Below are 14,312 nucleotides of genomic sequence, written 5' to 3' on the forward strand. Positions count from 1 at the left end.
TTCAGACCTCACAAAGTTAACAGTAAGTTACGCCTTACCACAAACATGTCAACCTGTCAAAATAAACCAAGGTGAAACTAGAGAAAGCACTGCTAGCTCTGCTTTAGTGCCTAAAGTATCACAGTATCACTTAAAAGTAGAAAGAAATCTTATCTTCCCCTTAAGCAGTTATCATGCCATACAGACTTATATGTTAACAAAAAATCCTCTAAAACATATTATCAGAAGGAATGAAGGTAAAGCCCTGAGCACACATCATAGTAGTTCTTCAAGCAGAGCTCAGTTGACTTCTTCCTTGCATGATGTGTCGTCATTTCCTTCGAAGGACAGCATCTCTTCATTGACAGCAGCAGTGGTGTCGTCGGCAGTAGGGTCATCCTCATTGATACCTAGACCCAGCTTGATTATCCTGTAAATTCTGTTCACGTGTATTTGGGGGTCTTCCACACTGAAACCAGAGGACAGTAGTGCAGTTTCATAAGGCAAAATGACCAGATCCTTCACAGACTTGTCGTTCTTATTGGCCTCAACCTTTTGCCTCAAGGTCTCAATGATAGAGTGATCAGGGTTTATCTCCAGGTGCTTCTTTGCTGCCATGTAACCCATCATTGAGTTATCTCTCAGGGCCTGGGCTTTCATGATTCTTTCCATGTTTGCCATCCAGCCATATGTGCTTATGACAATACAGCATGGGGATGTCATTAATTGGTTTGACACAACCATCTTTGCAACCTTTTTCTCCAAGATGTCTTTCATGATCCTGCAGAGGTTTTCAAACTTTGTCTTTTCTCTTCCTGTTTCTTTTTCTCCTCTTCATCTTCTCAAAGCTCCAAGCCCTCTTTGGTAACTGACACTAAAGTTTTCCCCTCAAATTCCTTCAGCTGTTGGACACAGTACTCACCCACGGGCTCAATCACATAGGTCACTTCTAAGCCATGCTTCCAAAGCCGTTCCACAAAGGCTGAGTTATCTACCCAGTCCTTGGTTTCACCTGGGATGTAAGAGATGTGCTTCTGGTTCTCCTTCATCCTGGTGCAATAGTCCTTGAGAGAAACCATCTCATCCCCAGAAGCAGATGTGTAGTAGCACAACAGTTCCAAAAGGTTCTTCTGATTCTGAGAGTCTTCATGTATTCCAAGCTTTATATTCTTAGAAAACTGCTCATAGAACTTCTTGTAGTTCTCCTTATCTTCTCCAGTTCAGTAAACAATTCTAAGCAATTTTTGACCAAATTTTTTCTGATGACTTTCAAAATTTTGCTTTGTAGTAACATTTCCTGAGAAAGATTTAGAGGGAGATCCTCAGAGTCCATCACCCCTCTGATGAAATTCAGGTATTCAGGGATCAGTTCCTCACAGTTATGCAGATGAAAACTCTGTGGACATACAACTTGATGTTCTTCTTTTTGTTTTCAAACAGGTCAAAAGGCACTTGTCATGGGACAAAAAGAAGAGCCCTGAATTCCAACTGTCCTTCAAAGGAAAAATGCTTCACCGCCAAGTGATTCTCCCAGTCACTGGTTAGACTCTTGTAGAACTCCCCATACTCCTCATTAGTAATATCGTCAGGGTTTCTGGTCCAAATGGGCTTTGTTTTGTTCAGTTCTTCTTGATCAATATACTTCTCCTTAATCTTCTTTTTCTTGTCACCATCTTTCTTTTCTTCTTCTTCTTCATCAGAACCTACATCTTCTATTTTAGGCTTGTTATCAGACTCCTTTTCTTCTTTTTCTTTGCCTTCCTCTTTGTCTTTTCTTAGGCCTCATCATCACTTACTTCTTTATCTCATTCCTTCTCCACAAAAAGAGTGATGGGATAACCAATAAACTGAGAATGTTTCTTCACAATCTCTTTTATTCTTCTTTCTTCCAAGTACTCAGTCTGGTTTTCTTTCAGATGCAGGATAACCTTTGTTCCTCGGCCCACAGGTTCACCTGTATCAGTCCTCACTGCGAAGGACCCTCTAGCTGAGGATTCCCAGGCATACTGCTCATCATCGTTATGCTTGGTGATCACAGTCACTTTCTCAGTAATTAAGTAGGCAGAGTAGAAACCCACACCAAACTGGCCAGTCATGGAGATGTCAGCGCCAGCCTGCAAAGCCTCCATGAAGGCCCTGAACCCATGTTTTATGTGATTTAGAGATCTGCGTAAATCATTAATTCGATCACCTCATGCCCCCTAAATTCTTCCATAGTGTCCCTGCCCTTAGGATAAAATGCAAACTCCCTCACAGGGTTCACAAGCCTCACACTGACCTGGCTTATCTCTCTCTGGCCTCACTTTCTTACCTTGATTTTCCTGTCTTCACACACTCCTCAACTCAGTGGCTCCCCATAGGAGCTAATAAACAGAATCCCGGGACTCATTTCCTAAGAATGGAATTCATCAGCTCTGGAGTAGGGCTTATAAAAATGTGTACTTTATAGCTGCTCTTCTGGTGACACTGAACTTCAGCCAGTGTTGGAAACCCTGCTTTGCACTCTAGTCCTCCAGGATTCACCTTCAAACATGCTGCTCATACTTGCCTCTGTGCCTTTGCACACCTTGCTTTGACCAGCTTCCTCTTGGCTTGAGAATTCCTACTCATCCTCAGCTACCAACTAAGGAACCATTTTCTTCAGGAAGTCTTTCCTGAACCTCAGGTATGGGGTAAGTGTTTCCTCCAATAATAACTGGTGCCTCTATATTGTAGCACTTTGCCCTGTAATTTCTAGGAAGCAGACACTTTTTCTGTCTTATCTATTATTTTATCCCCAGAAATGATGCCAGTTCCTAGCAGTTAGTACATAGTCAAATGACATTCACTGACTTTGACTGCAAACTCCCAAGTTTAACAGGAAGTGTTGACTGCAGTATAACAAACCAAACTAAGCTTCTAATGAACACTGCAGATAGGACCCAACCCAGGTCCTCCCCAAGCAGGGAGCAAAGCAAACTACACCACAGCATACTGCATCTCCAAATCACCATGGGGATGGATGTGAGCAATATCGGGGGGCCTAGTTCTCAATTCCAAATTTAAACACAATTCCTGTTAGGTCATACTTTCAAGTTCTGATATGTTTAGAACGACTTGTTAATTTTCTGAAATTCTACAGCAAAGCTTTTTAGTTAATCTAAAAGAAATGATATTTGGAAGTGTGGTCTACTTCATCACACTTCTCAGTCTCAGCATGCCATCAATTGTGAGATTATAAACATGAATTTATTTACCTTCAAAGAGCCAACACAGTGTTATCCTAATCACCCTGGAGGGAGTTAGTAGTGGTAGTTGTGGCAGTAGTATTTTCATGTTATAGATAAGAAAAACTTCAGAGAAACTAGTACATAGGAAGTGAAGTGATAAGAGACAGCAGTGAGACTTGAACCTAGATCTGTCACATCCTGAAGTCAATGTGTGCAGCATCTCCGCATACCTGGTCAAAGTGAAGTTGCACACCTGTCAATTCCACAGCAAAAGCAATTTCTTTTTCTCAGCATTTCAGGGAACTTGAAAAACGTAGCTATAATGCTTGACTTTCCTAAGTGATCTTGAATATGTCAATCTAATTCATTTGTCCACTACAAAATTATGGGATTTTTTTCTTAGGAAAGAATTGTGGGAAAAAATATAATAGCGAAGTTTCTGAATCCCCTTGTGAAAACTGAGCAACTAGCATAGCAAAACAAAAACACAAAGAAACACGTATACAATAGCACTATAGGTGAGAAAGTACCTACATGGACAAAGCAGACCAGGGCAAATGACAAACTTTTGGAAGTAACTTTGGGGTGTTTCCTCCAATAATAACTAGTGCCTCTATATTTGAGCACTTTGCCCTGTAATTTCTAGTTCTTGGCCTGGAGAATCCCCAGGACTCAGATATACTGAATGCATCACACCATCAGAGCTCATGTCATTGCATCTTATCTGTTCACGAGGCCTGAAAACTGGACTCCTGGCTCTCCTCCTCTCCCAAGGTGTTTGGTGAGAGTTGACTGTAATTTGGGATTTTTGGTGCTCAGGGCCTTAGTAAATCTCTCTGTGACAAGACAGGGACAATGAGAATAAGAGATAAAAAGACAGGAGGTAAGCACAGGGGCATGGATCTAGTCAGCGTCACCATGAAAGCAGAATGTGAGAACCATGAAACTAGCTGTCCTAACCAAAGCTCTCTTTTAAAAATCAAAAAGGAAAACTCATTTTTGCTAAAAATGAGCAATACAAGAAACTACAATTTCTACATGAAGTTATTATAAGGGATAAAAATATAACAAAAAGAATAATACAGTTATGGACAATGAAAGCACATGGAAGATTGCCTACAAAACAGAAGAAAACTGTAATGTAGCATTTTTATTTTACTTAAAGTATTTATTTTTTTTCTTGTGTCGTGGAAGGACCCCCTGAGTTACCCCACCTCTCAGTAACACTTTTAAATGAACTAAAAGGAAATACAAAAACAATGAAAGAAAAGTTGGAATTATAAAAGTTCACAAGTTAGGTGATTTGTAAATAAACTAATCTTTAAGGAGACATGAAAGACATCCACAAGGAATTAGAAATGAATGAAAAATTCATTTTGGAAATGAAGAGTAAACAAAAAGGAACACAGGAATGAATCGCCATCATGGATAATCTCTTTAAATAAATAGAAGATGTGAAAAAATGCAGAGTCATGGAGAATGGATTAACAAAAAAATTCAAGAGGACAAATGAGCACATGTGTGTTCTAACACACGTGTGTAAGAATCTCCAACAGGGAAAACAAAACAATACAATGGAGCCGATTTTAAAAACTACAATTTGAAGCAATTCTCTCTTGGAATAAACACAACCTGAGAGTATACTGAAAAGCTGCCTTACACACTGGGGAAACTGGCCTACAATGGGGTAAAGTAGAGAAGCATCCTAGTGCAACAGATGGACTTTAATTCTTAAAAAATTATTTGGTCATTCAAGCAAGAAAGACCAAGTCATTTCTTATATGAAGAATGAAATATTGTCATTAGACTTTCCCAAAGCAGTGTTTTACGATGAAGGAAAGGAAATAACATATCTAAGCTACAATAAGGAAATAAAATGTGGAACAAGGTCTAATTTAATCAAGCCACTGACCTTCAAATCATAATGTTGTTGGATATAAGGGAAAGTTTAGGGAATGATGTGAACATGAGACCTGCCTGAGGAATGTGCTTTCACAGTAAATGTCAGGCCTCCAAAAAGGTTAGAAAAACACTGAAAAGAGGACTGTGGATTTGGTTTTTTTGTGACATTGTGTTTTGTGGTATTTTTGTATTTTATATTTGATCAACATGTATTAATGGTTCACATTAATGGGGTTTAGTTGCTCTTTCAATATATCCATATAACATCCACTGATCAATTCCAGCCTCCTTTTATCCACATCTGCAACTCTTCGTAACCTGCTTTAATCACTTCCTACATTCAAGGTTGACTTTTTTTTTTTTTTAGGTTCCAAATATAAAGTGCTTGTCTTTCTATGTCTGGTTTATTTTCACTTACCAGTACTCCAGTTCCATCCATTTTGATGCAAATGGAAGGATCTCATTCTTCTTGGTGACTGAATACTCCACTGCACACAATCATTCATCAGCTGATGGGCATTCAGGTTAATTCCCTACTGGGCTGTTATAAACAAGGCCACAACAAATGTGGTACTGCAAGTGAGCCGTTGGTATATTGACCTCACTTCTGAATATATACCTGAAAGTGGGACAGCTGGATCCTATGGTAGATCTAGTTTTAGTCTTTTGAGGAACTCCATAGTGACTGTACTAATTTACACCCCCACAAACAGTATATAAGAGTTCCTCTCTGTCCATGTCCTCAGCAGCGTTTGCTATTTTTTTTGTCTTTTTGTTAACACTCATTCTGACCGGGAGTCATTCTGATTGGAAGTCATTCCTGCCTTCCCCGATTTCATTTTCTTCAAGATATTATGTCTCATTCCTCTTCTAGTATTAGTCACTCCATCCCCTCCATATTCTTGGAGATGGTTTTATCCCAAATACATTTTCCCATTTTCCTTGGCCTGCCAAGCCTTGATTTTATTTGGGTGTCTACCTCATATACACAACATTGGCAAAGCCTGCCTGTTCACCCAAAAAGCAACTCTGCCCTGCCCCAAACCTACAGGGAAGTCTCATTTCACTTGCCAATTGGTTGTTTAAGGGTCCAAGTATAGCTACAGAGGTGTCTTGAAATCTTCTGGGAAGGTTTTCCTGTTTTTTAAGAAGAAATCATCACAGGTCACATCAAGAATAGCAGAAGAGAAAGAGGAAAATAGCCTTGGTCCTTTATGGGTGTGTTGAGTTGCTGAATCAACTAATCCCAAATCTGATTTGCACATTTACAGCCAAAGGCATCTGTAGCCTTTGATTCATTCTATTGTGATAGTTTTCTTATGGGTCCTTCTCCCATGGCTATGGTTTATACTTAGATATCCCCAAAAGCCTCATGGGCTCCTAGGTGGTATGCAAAAAGGGTGATTGAATCACAGGAGTGCTAAAGCTGAAGGTGACATGAGGAAGTGGGGTCCAGTGAGAAGAAGCAGGTCACTGCACATGTGACCTGTGAGAGTGAATCTCCCTCAGCTCCTCCCTTCTCTCTTTGCTTCCTGGCCACCATGAGGTGAGCAGCCCTCCACTCAGTCCCTTGTACCACGTAGTTTCTGTGTTTGAGCCTGCTGACTGTGAACTGAAACCTCTACAATGTCAGCCAAAATTAACTTCTCCTCTAAGTTGCAGATGTCAGTATCTCTGTCCCAGCAATGAAGGAAGTGATTACAACACCCATTAATTTTTGAACTCTTCAACAGCAGATATCTGGCTGTCCTTTGATTCCCCCTTGAGATACAGAATCCTGTTACTCAGTGGACATGCAATAGATGTTTGCTGAATTATGCAAGAAGAAAAAGAAAAAGAAGGCTGTAACTTTAAGATACTCAGCCACAGTCACAAACACGAAAAGGAAGGCTATTAGCTCTGTATGACGGAATTGTAAATTGATGAGATCAGTTCAACGAGCCAAATGCCAAATCAGTCTTGCTCCTCTTCAGTCCACTTCGCAAAGCCTACTGACTTCCCAGTTCTCTTACTGCTTTATCAGTAGACAGGAAGCCAGTGTCCTGGGAAAAGTGACAAAAGTGATCACATCTGCCTTGGATACAAGAACTTCCTCAGGTGTATGGTATGAGATACAGGGAGCCAAAGTCTCAGCGAGATCGTGGACTTAGCTCACCACAGTCTTGCAACATTTACTATCCACAGGACAAGGAAATGTTAGACTCGAAACCTCTGGGCCCCTCCAAAGTTTGTTTATTTGTTTTGAAAGTCAGAGTTCTTTCTTTTCTTTTTTTTATTTTTTCTTAAGGATTTTAAACATATGACGTCTTGCTTCACATAGTTTCTATGGAAAGGGAGACAGTATATTGAGGATGGAAACAGTAATTACCCTGCCAAAACTGTCTCTCACTAATGCTAAACGGACTGGGCAAATTCACCACATTTTCCACCTTCTCACATGTCTTAAAAACTAGTCTTGGCCAGTTTCACCACTGGTACAATATTGGTTACACACAATTCAAATGTGCGTCTACACCAGGAAAATCCTTAATAATAAGAATAAGAATAAGAATAAGAACGAGTAACAACAATGACTCCTAATTTTTTTGCAGTTTACAAAGGACTTCCATATACTTATTTCATACAGTTCTCACCAACCTGCCTTAAGGATGCATGACATTCTCCTTTATAATCACTAGAGCTCAAAGCTCATGAGTAGCAACAAAACTAAAAATTAATATTTTTCATTTCCTCTATCTCTTTTTTTCCTATGCACTCTGTGCTTGGCTTTAGAATTGTTTTGTTTTGTTTTTCTCTGGTACCGGGAACCGAACTCACGACCTTGCGCTTGCCAGGCAGGCGCTTTTGCCGCTGAGCTAAATCCCCAGCCCTTGGCTTTAGAATTGTCACAATTATATTTATCAAATTCAATCTAGTTTATAAACAGTCAGAAGAATATTTATGATTTTGAGGATTAATTCCAAAAGAGATGAGGTTATGCTACTCATTATACATTCCTAAGACAAACAAAAACAATCATTGAAAAAGAGAATATAAAACACCTGAATAAATGCTATTGAAGCAAAGGTGGAATGGTTGAATAAGAAGAAAAAGGTATCAAATTCAAATTAAAACCAAGTAGAACACACAAATAAGATGAAAAATATAAAATAGCAAATGCTAACATTTGGTTAAAATTCAACTACCAGAAAAATATTGAGACATTATTTACAGATTAATGAACAAAACAGAAAACTGGGTATTTTGGCATAGAGCAATTAAATTAATAGGAATGAAATTCCTTCTCTTGCCTCCAGTGAAAAGTACTGGCAGCTTTCTGATGAGGTGAGATATATATAATACAACTTTAAGGCACACACGAGGCAAGCATAACATGACTTAAGACAAAATTTTTATCCAGAAGAGCTATAAAAGCACTGCTCCATGCCACATAGAGACCATATGAGGTATAATACAGTATTTGAAGACATTTAAAAATAGCAAGCTGCAAATAAAAATTTTCAAAAATCCTACAGTCATATTAGAATAGCACGTATCAGAGAAACCAAAACTGAACAGGCAAAACTTGTCCTCAAAATAGTCAATAAATTAAATCTTTTTAAAATTCTAAATACAACCTATATGTACTTGAGGAGAACACAGAGTTTGTTTGTGCTACTCTATCACAATCAGATCTTTGTTCTATTCCCAGTAGTTAACAAATCCTACAGCTTAAAAAAAAAAGTAATTACTGCTGAAGTAGAATTACCATCAGTTATTACCCTCTTCCTTATGAACTGAGAGAAATATAGTTTCAGTTAAAAGAAATGATACAGTCCTTATAGTCAGATGTACATAACACAAATATATTATACTTTGAGGGGAGTTTTATACAATTGGTTGCCACAAAAGTAAAGAATATAAAATAAATGATCCTGATTTTCTTCTATTTCCCTACCCTAAAATGGAAAACCTGTTTTTCCACTTTATCAGGTCCTATAAGTATTGTTTTAGATGCAATGTTCTATTAATGAGGAGGATCTAACTGTGAGGCATCACTATGTATCTAGAGACTTTCAGAATTAATTATATGACATTCTTAACCAATGATGTATTTGAAAGAACTTTATTAAGCATAAGATGCTATACAAAAATGTAAAATCATAAAATAGCTATTATTTATAAATTGCATGTATAGATATTTGAATATATTTATATATGCATATATATTTTCAATGTTATATACAATATCTACATTTTTCTCCACTTCTATTTAGTAACCCACAGATTAAGATGAATAAGGCAATTTCCATTCAGATTCAGACAAATGCATCTGATCAGTGAGTTGCACAGATCTGTCTAAGAATAATGCTTGAAACATTTTTGATATAAAAAATTAACAATATGAAATGCTGTACTTCAAAAACAGGGAGTCTTCAAATTTTGGAAAGACTATTTTCCAAAAGTTCACTTCTTGGATCTGTTACATCACAACATGTGGTTAGCATACCAACTTAGCAAATAAGAATCTATTTAACTCAAAATGAACATGAAATATAACATATTAACTGTAACTAATCTTCATCTTCATGAATGCTTCTTTAATATATGAACCCACCTGTCTGGTCTCCTTTGTCTTCTTGCCGGGTACCTTCAACCTGTTTCCATATTAAAGGTTTTCACAAATCTCTCACATTTATCAGTAATTCTCTTAGAACACATCTGGAAATTAATGCAATATTTTGGATGTATCCAGCTAAACACAGATGTTGTAGAATATGTATATTCCATGATCTAGACACAGTACCTTCTGCTAGTGTGACCACCAGGTGCATGAACAAATCATGCCACTGTTTGTCCCTATGACATTTCGGAGTCAGCTGAAAGTCTTTTACAATTGAATTGCTATAACCAGAATTCTCCTGTCCTGCTCTTATGCGAGTTCTACCTACTTTTTATTGTATTAATTAAGTTGAACAGTTTTCTTATAAAAAATAGAAACTTTTAGATGTAAACTTCACTTTGTGCAATGTATTCATCTCTGTGTAACGCTTTGGAAAGCCGAGTGAGTTGGCTGAATATTCTAAAGTAAATAATTTATCCAAGATTTTTACACTAAAAAGTGCTTTAGGATAGAAAAAAATATAGTTTCTAAGACAGTGGTTCCCTGACTTTATTACACATTAGAATTACCTGGGGAATTCTTAGAACTTCCTAAGCTAAATGCTATGGCTTGGGCTCCAAAGTTCACATGGTGAAACTTAATCACCAGTGTCATAGAGTATTAGGTGGGGCTCTTAGAAACCGGTTATGTGATGAGGGTGGTGCCCTAATGAGTGGATTAAGGCCTTTTTAAAAGAGGCTTCCCACGGTGTAGGCCCTCTTGCCCTTCTGCTTTCTGCCATGTGTACATTTTATAATATGTTTTTTCTTGATTTAAGAACTCAGTGAGGGAAGACATTTTCCTATAGCTTTCATTACCTTTTTTACAAAGCTGGAAATTATCTAACATCTTATAAATAGAGAGCAGCCCTTGCTAGACATGATGCCAGTGTCTTGATCTTGGAGGCCCCAGCCTTTAGAACCAAAAGAAACACAGCTCTACTCTTTATAAATTGCCCAGTCTGTGAAATATTTTGTTCCAACATCAAAAGCAGAATAAGACACACAAGTTGTACCCAATAACAATGGGATCATAATATGGGAGTGGGGGACAGCAGCATAAAGATTTGTGATTCCAATGTTTGAGAACTGCTGGGTGGTCCCATGGTGAGTCCCATAGCATTCTGGAAAAATGGCATCCTAGCATGTTATCAGTGAGAAATTGCAGCCTGGCAGCCAAGAGGGAAAAGAATGGGCTTGGTGCTCATCTAACACTTCCATTCCCAAAGACCAGTCACTGTTTGACCTTTATGACAACTCCTAGGAAAAGCATCATTCACAAAACTTATCTTTATGTGATCTAAGAACTCAGTAAGGGAAGACATCTTCATATAGCCTTTGCTACCTTTTTTACAAACCTGGAAATTATTTAACATAAAATCTGCTCAAAGTAGTAATATCCTTTGAGACAAACAAGAGGCTGGCCATAAAAATTAAGAGAAAAATCTTGGAAATGAGATGTCCATAGAGAGCCTTGAAAAACTGCAGAATATTCCTGGGGATCTAAGATGGCATATAGATGTGGGAACTGTATATATGCTCTGAAAACAACTAAGAAGGCCCTAATATCTCACCTCACGCTGATCTCAAGGATTTATTCAAAAAGTACAGTCTAAGATACAACTGCAAACTGCTGCAGTGTGATGTGTGCATTAACATCAGCACACAAGGGTAGGCAGTCCAACAGTGCAAGGCATTTGAGAAAATCTGTCAACTCATTAGCTAATCAGTGCACTAACAGAAAAGAGCCCTTAGGACCACACATGATCAAAAATATACACCTTGCAGAGCGAGTGCAACAAAGTCAATACAAATAAGCAACTGCAAACAACAACAAAAGCAATAAACATAAACCCTAGTAAGAGAAGAACCTGATCTCTATCTTATCATAAAATATTACTTTTAAAAAGCGTATCAAAAAGAGGAAAATATGCCCTGTGGAAAACAGTAATCAATTAAATCTGACTCTAAGGAAGCCTGAACAATGTTGAACTTCTTAGAAAAAGACTTTCAATCAGCTATTATAAATATACTCAAGAAGCTAAAGGAAACAATGCAAAAACAATTTAATTTTGAGAATAGTGTCTCAGAAAGCAGAGGCTGTCAATAAGGAGATTAGAATTTTATTTTAAAAGGAAATTAAATAGTTATTCTATAGTTGAATTTCTTCAATGTAGATGAAAGCATAACAACTGAAGTAGAAAATTTGTATAAATGTACACATTTGGAAGTTCTGGAAAAGAGAAGAGGACAGAAAGAATATTTAAAAAAATAATAGTCACTGTAGCAAAGTCAGGGTCTCAAACAGCAGAAGTTGCAAAAGGCAGAGGAGGTGCCTGGTTACAAGGAAACTGCAGGGACCACAGACTCACATGTGCTCGGCTCAAGAGAGTACAGGAGGAGGATCCAGAAAAGCATCCTACCATCTGCTGGGATGAGGATCTGGGAAACTAAGACATTACAAAGCAGCCATGCATATGGGAATTTTGTTTTTTACAAAAAGCATAAACACAGGCTCAGATATGACACATGCCCAGAAATAACCTTATGCTTTTACCCTGTGTTGATCCCAAGGCTCAAGGAGCCTGCTAGTGAGTATCTTCCAACCCTGTCTGCAAAAACTGGGAGAGGTAGATGTTTATATAAATGCCCAATTTTCAACAAAGATATAAAGACAAAGAAACAAGAAGGCATGGCTCACCTAAAAATAAATAAATGAATAAATAATAAATAAATAAATAAATAAATAGAAATAAATCTCCAGAAACCATTCCTGAAGAACTAAAAGTAACAGACTTACTAGACAAAGACCTTAAAACATCTGCCTTAAGTATACTCAAAAAGCTAACAGGAAAGACAAACACTTAAAGGAAATCAGGAAAATGACCTATTAACAAAATGAGAATGTCAACAAAGAGACAGAAATTTTTTTTTGCACGTAAAAACCAAGATGAGAATGGTAGTGCATACCTGTAATCCCGGCACTCGGAAACTGAGGCAGAAAGATCAGCACAAGTTCAAGGCCAGCCTGGACTATCTGTGAGTTCAAGGCCAGCTTGAAATACACAGACCCTGTCTCAGAAAACCAACACAAACCAAAAAACCTCAGAAATTTCTATTATAGCAGACTCAAATAGGTAAAAGAAAGAATCAGTAAATAGGAACATATATCTCTTGAAATTACTGAGTCTAAGGAGACAAAAGGAATGTCGGAAAGGGACAGAGAGATCTTTTGAAGAATTACTGGCTGAAAATGTCCCAAATTTAAGGAAAGACATGAGAATACAAATCCAAGGTGTCCAATAAACCTATAATGAGTAAACATCCTGAGAAGTCTAGTTTAGATTTTACAGGAGACTAAAATAAAAGTATTCCAGATAGGGATCTCCAATCTTGTTCACTTCTTGAAATCTGGTACAAAAGAGGTGTCCAAGCTCAGGAAAGGAAGCAGAAAAACATTACTACTAAAGGCAGCCTGTGGCTGTTTCTCATGGGAATCTGTGTACTTAGATAAGGATGGAGAAGACCCTACAACCAGATACTGAGCAAGGGACAGAGGAAGATTTTCCACAGCCCAGTTGCCCAGACAGTGGCTTCTCAGGTAAAGACCCAGACACACCAGAGAAAGACAGTCTTTGTCTGGATGGAGGGGAAACAGCCATACTTTTGATGAACCCAGCATTTCAAATTTGAATCTAGATAACCCCAAACACAAGGTCATCTCCACAAGTAATTCTCTCTCACAGAAATTTTGCTTAATTATGGAAAATGGGAAAGGATCACCACCTCATATGTTCTTTGCTGGTGGTGTTGAAGTTCCACTGCCTCTAAATCTCCTTGTGTCCCGATCTCTCAGAGTCTTGTAGCCCTGAGGTCCCACGTTTTAGTGAGCACTTCCCCAGTCCCCACTTCCCATGCCCTGTCCTGTGGTCCTGCAATATCCTAATCAGGTCCCATGGATGGTCACTCTCACAAGCTCCAGGTTTCTTCATCCTGTGCTCTCTGATGATGGCAGCCTTACATGAATGTATTTGCAAGGTCTGGCAGCCCCATGGCCTCATGGCTTTGGGATCCTGCAACTCAGAGATTTGGCAATCTCTCTGTGTTTGGCTGCAGGACCTGCTGGAGGAAAGGCTTGAATTCACCTACAAGGTGTTTGGAGCCAAGGGTGACCCAACTCTAACCAAAAGTGTAGCCAACTCCACCCAATTTACTTCCAATCCTCATGTCTCAGCCTCCCAGGGTGCTAAGGAGGATTACAGGCATAGTACACAGCTTCAATTTCTGATAAGATCAAACAATAAGCCTCAGAGCCATTTGGAGGATAAGCTGAAAATCACAGAGATTAATTTAGACTTCTGTAATTTCTAAGGTTTTAATAGATGGACAAGGCTATAATCCTGCTCTGAATAAATTCAATTTTTGGTCTTCTCAAGTCATTCAACCTTTATTCCTACTGTCTAGTGAAGGAAAGAATGTTCCCACTACTTTTTTTTTTTTTTTTTTTTTTTTTGGTTTTTCTCCGGTACCAGGAACCGAACTCACGACCTTGCACTTGCCAGGCAGGCGCTTTTGCCGCTG

At 38.3% G+C, this 14,312-nt stretch overlaps 1 protein-coding gene and 1 pseudogene across 7 annotated transcripts in view; both read right to left on the bottom strand.

Annotated features, from left to right (window-relative positions):
• The window catches only part of Armc4 (armadillo repeat containing 4), a 175,602-nt gene that overhangs the window by 60,541 nt on the left and 100,749 nt on the right, over positions 1-14,312 (bottom strand). The gene's annotated exons all lie outside the window — the stretch shown is intronic.
• The window catches only part of LOC102023339, a 20,582-nt pseudogene continuing 6,549 nt past the window's right edge, over positions 280-14,312 (bottom strand).

Source organism: Chinchilla lanigera, unplaced genomic scaffold, assembly GCF_000276665.1.
Source record: "Chinchilla lanigera isolate Chin_1 unplaced genomic scaffold, ChiLan1.0 scaffold00061, whole genome shotgun sequence".
NCBI classification, from domain to species: Eukaryota; Metazoa; Chordata; class Mammalia; order Rodentia; family Chinchillidae; genus Chinchilla; species Chinchilla lanigera.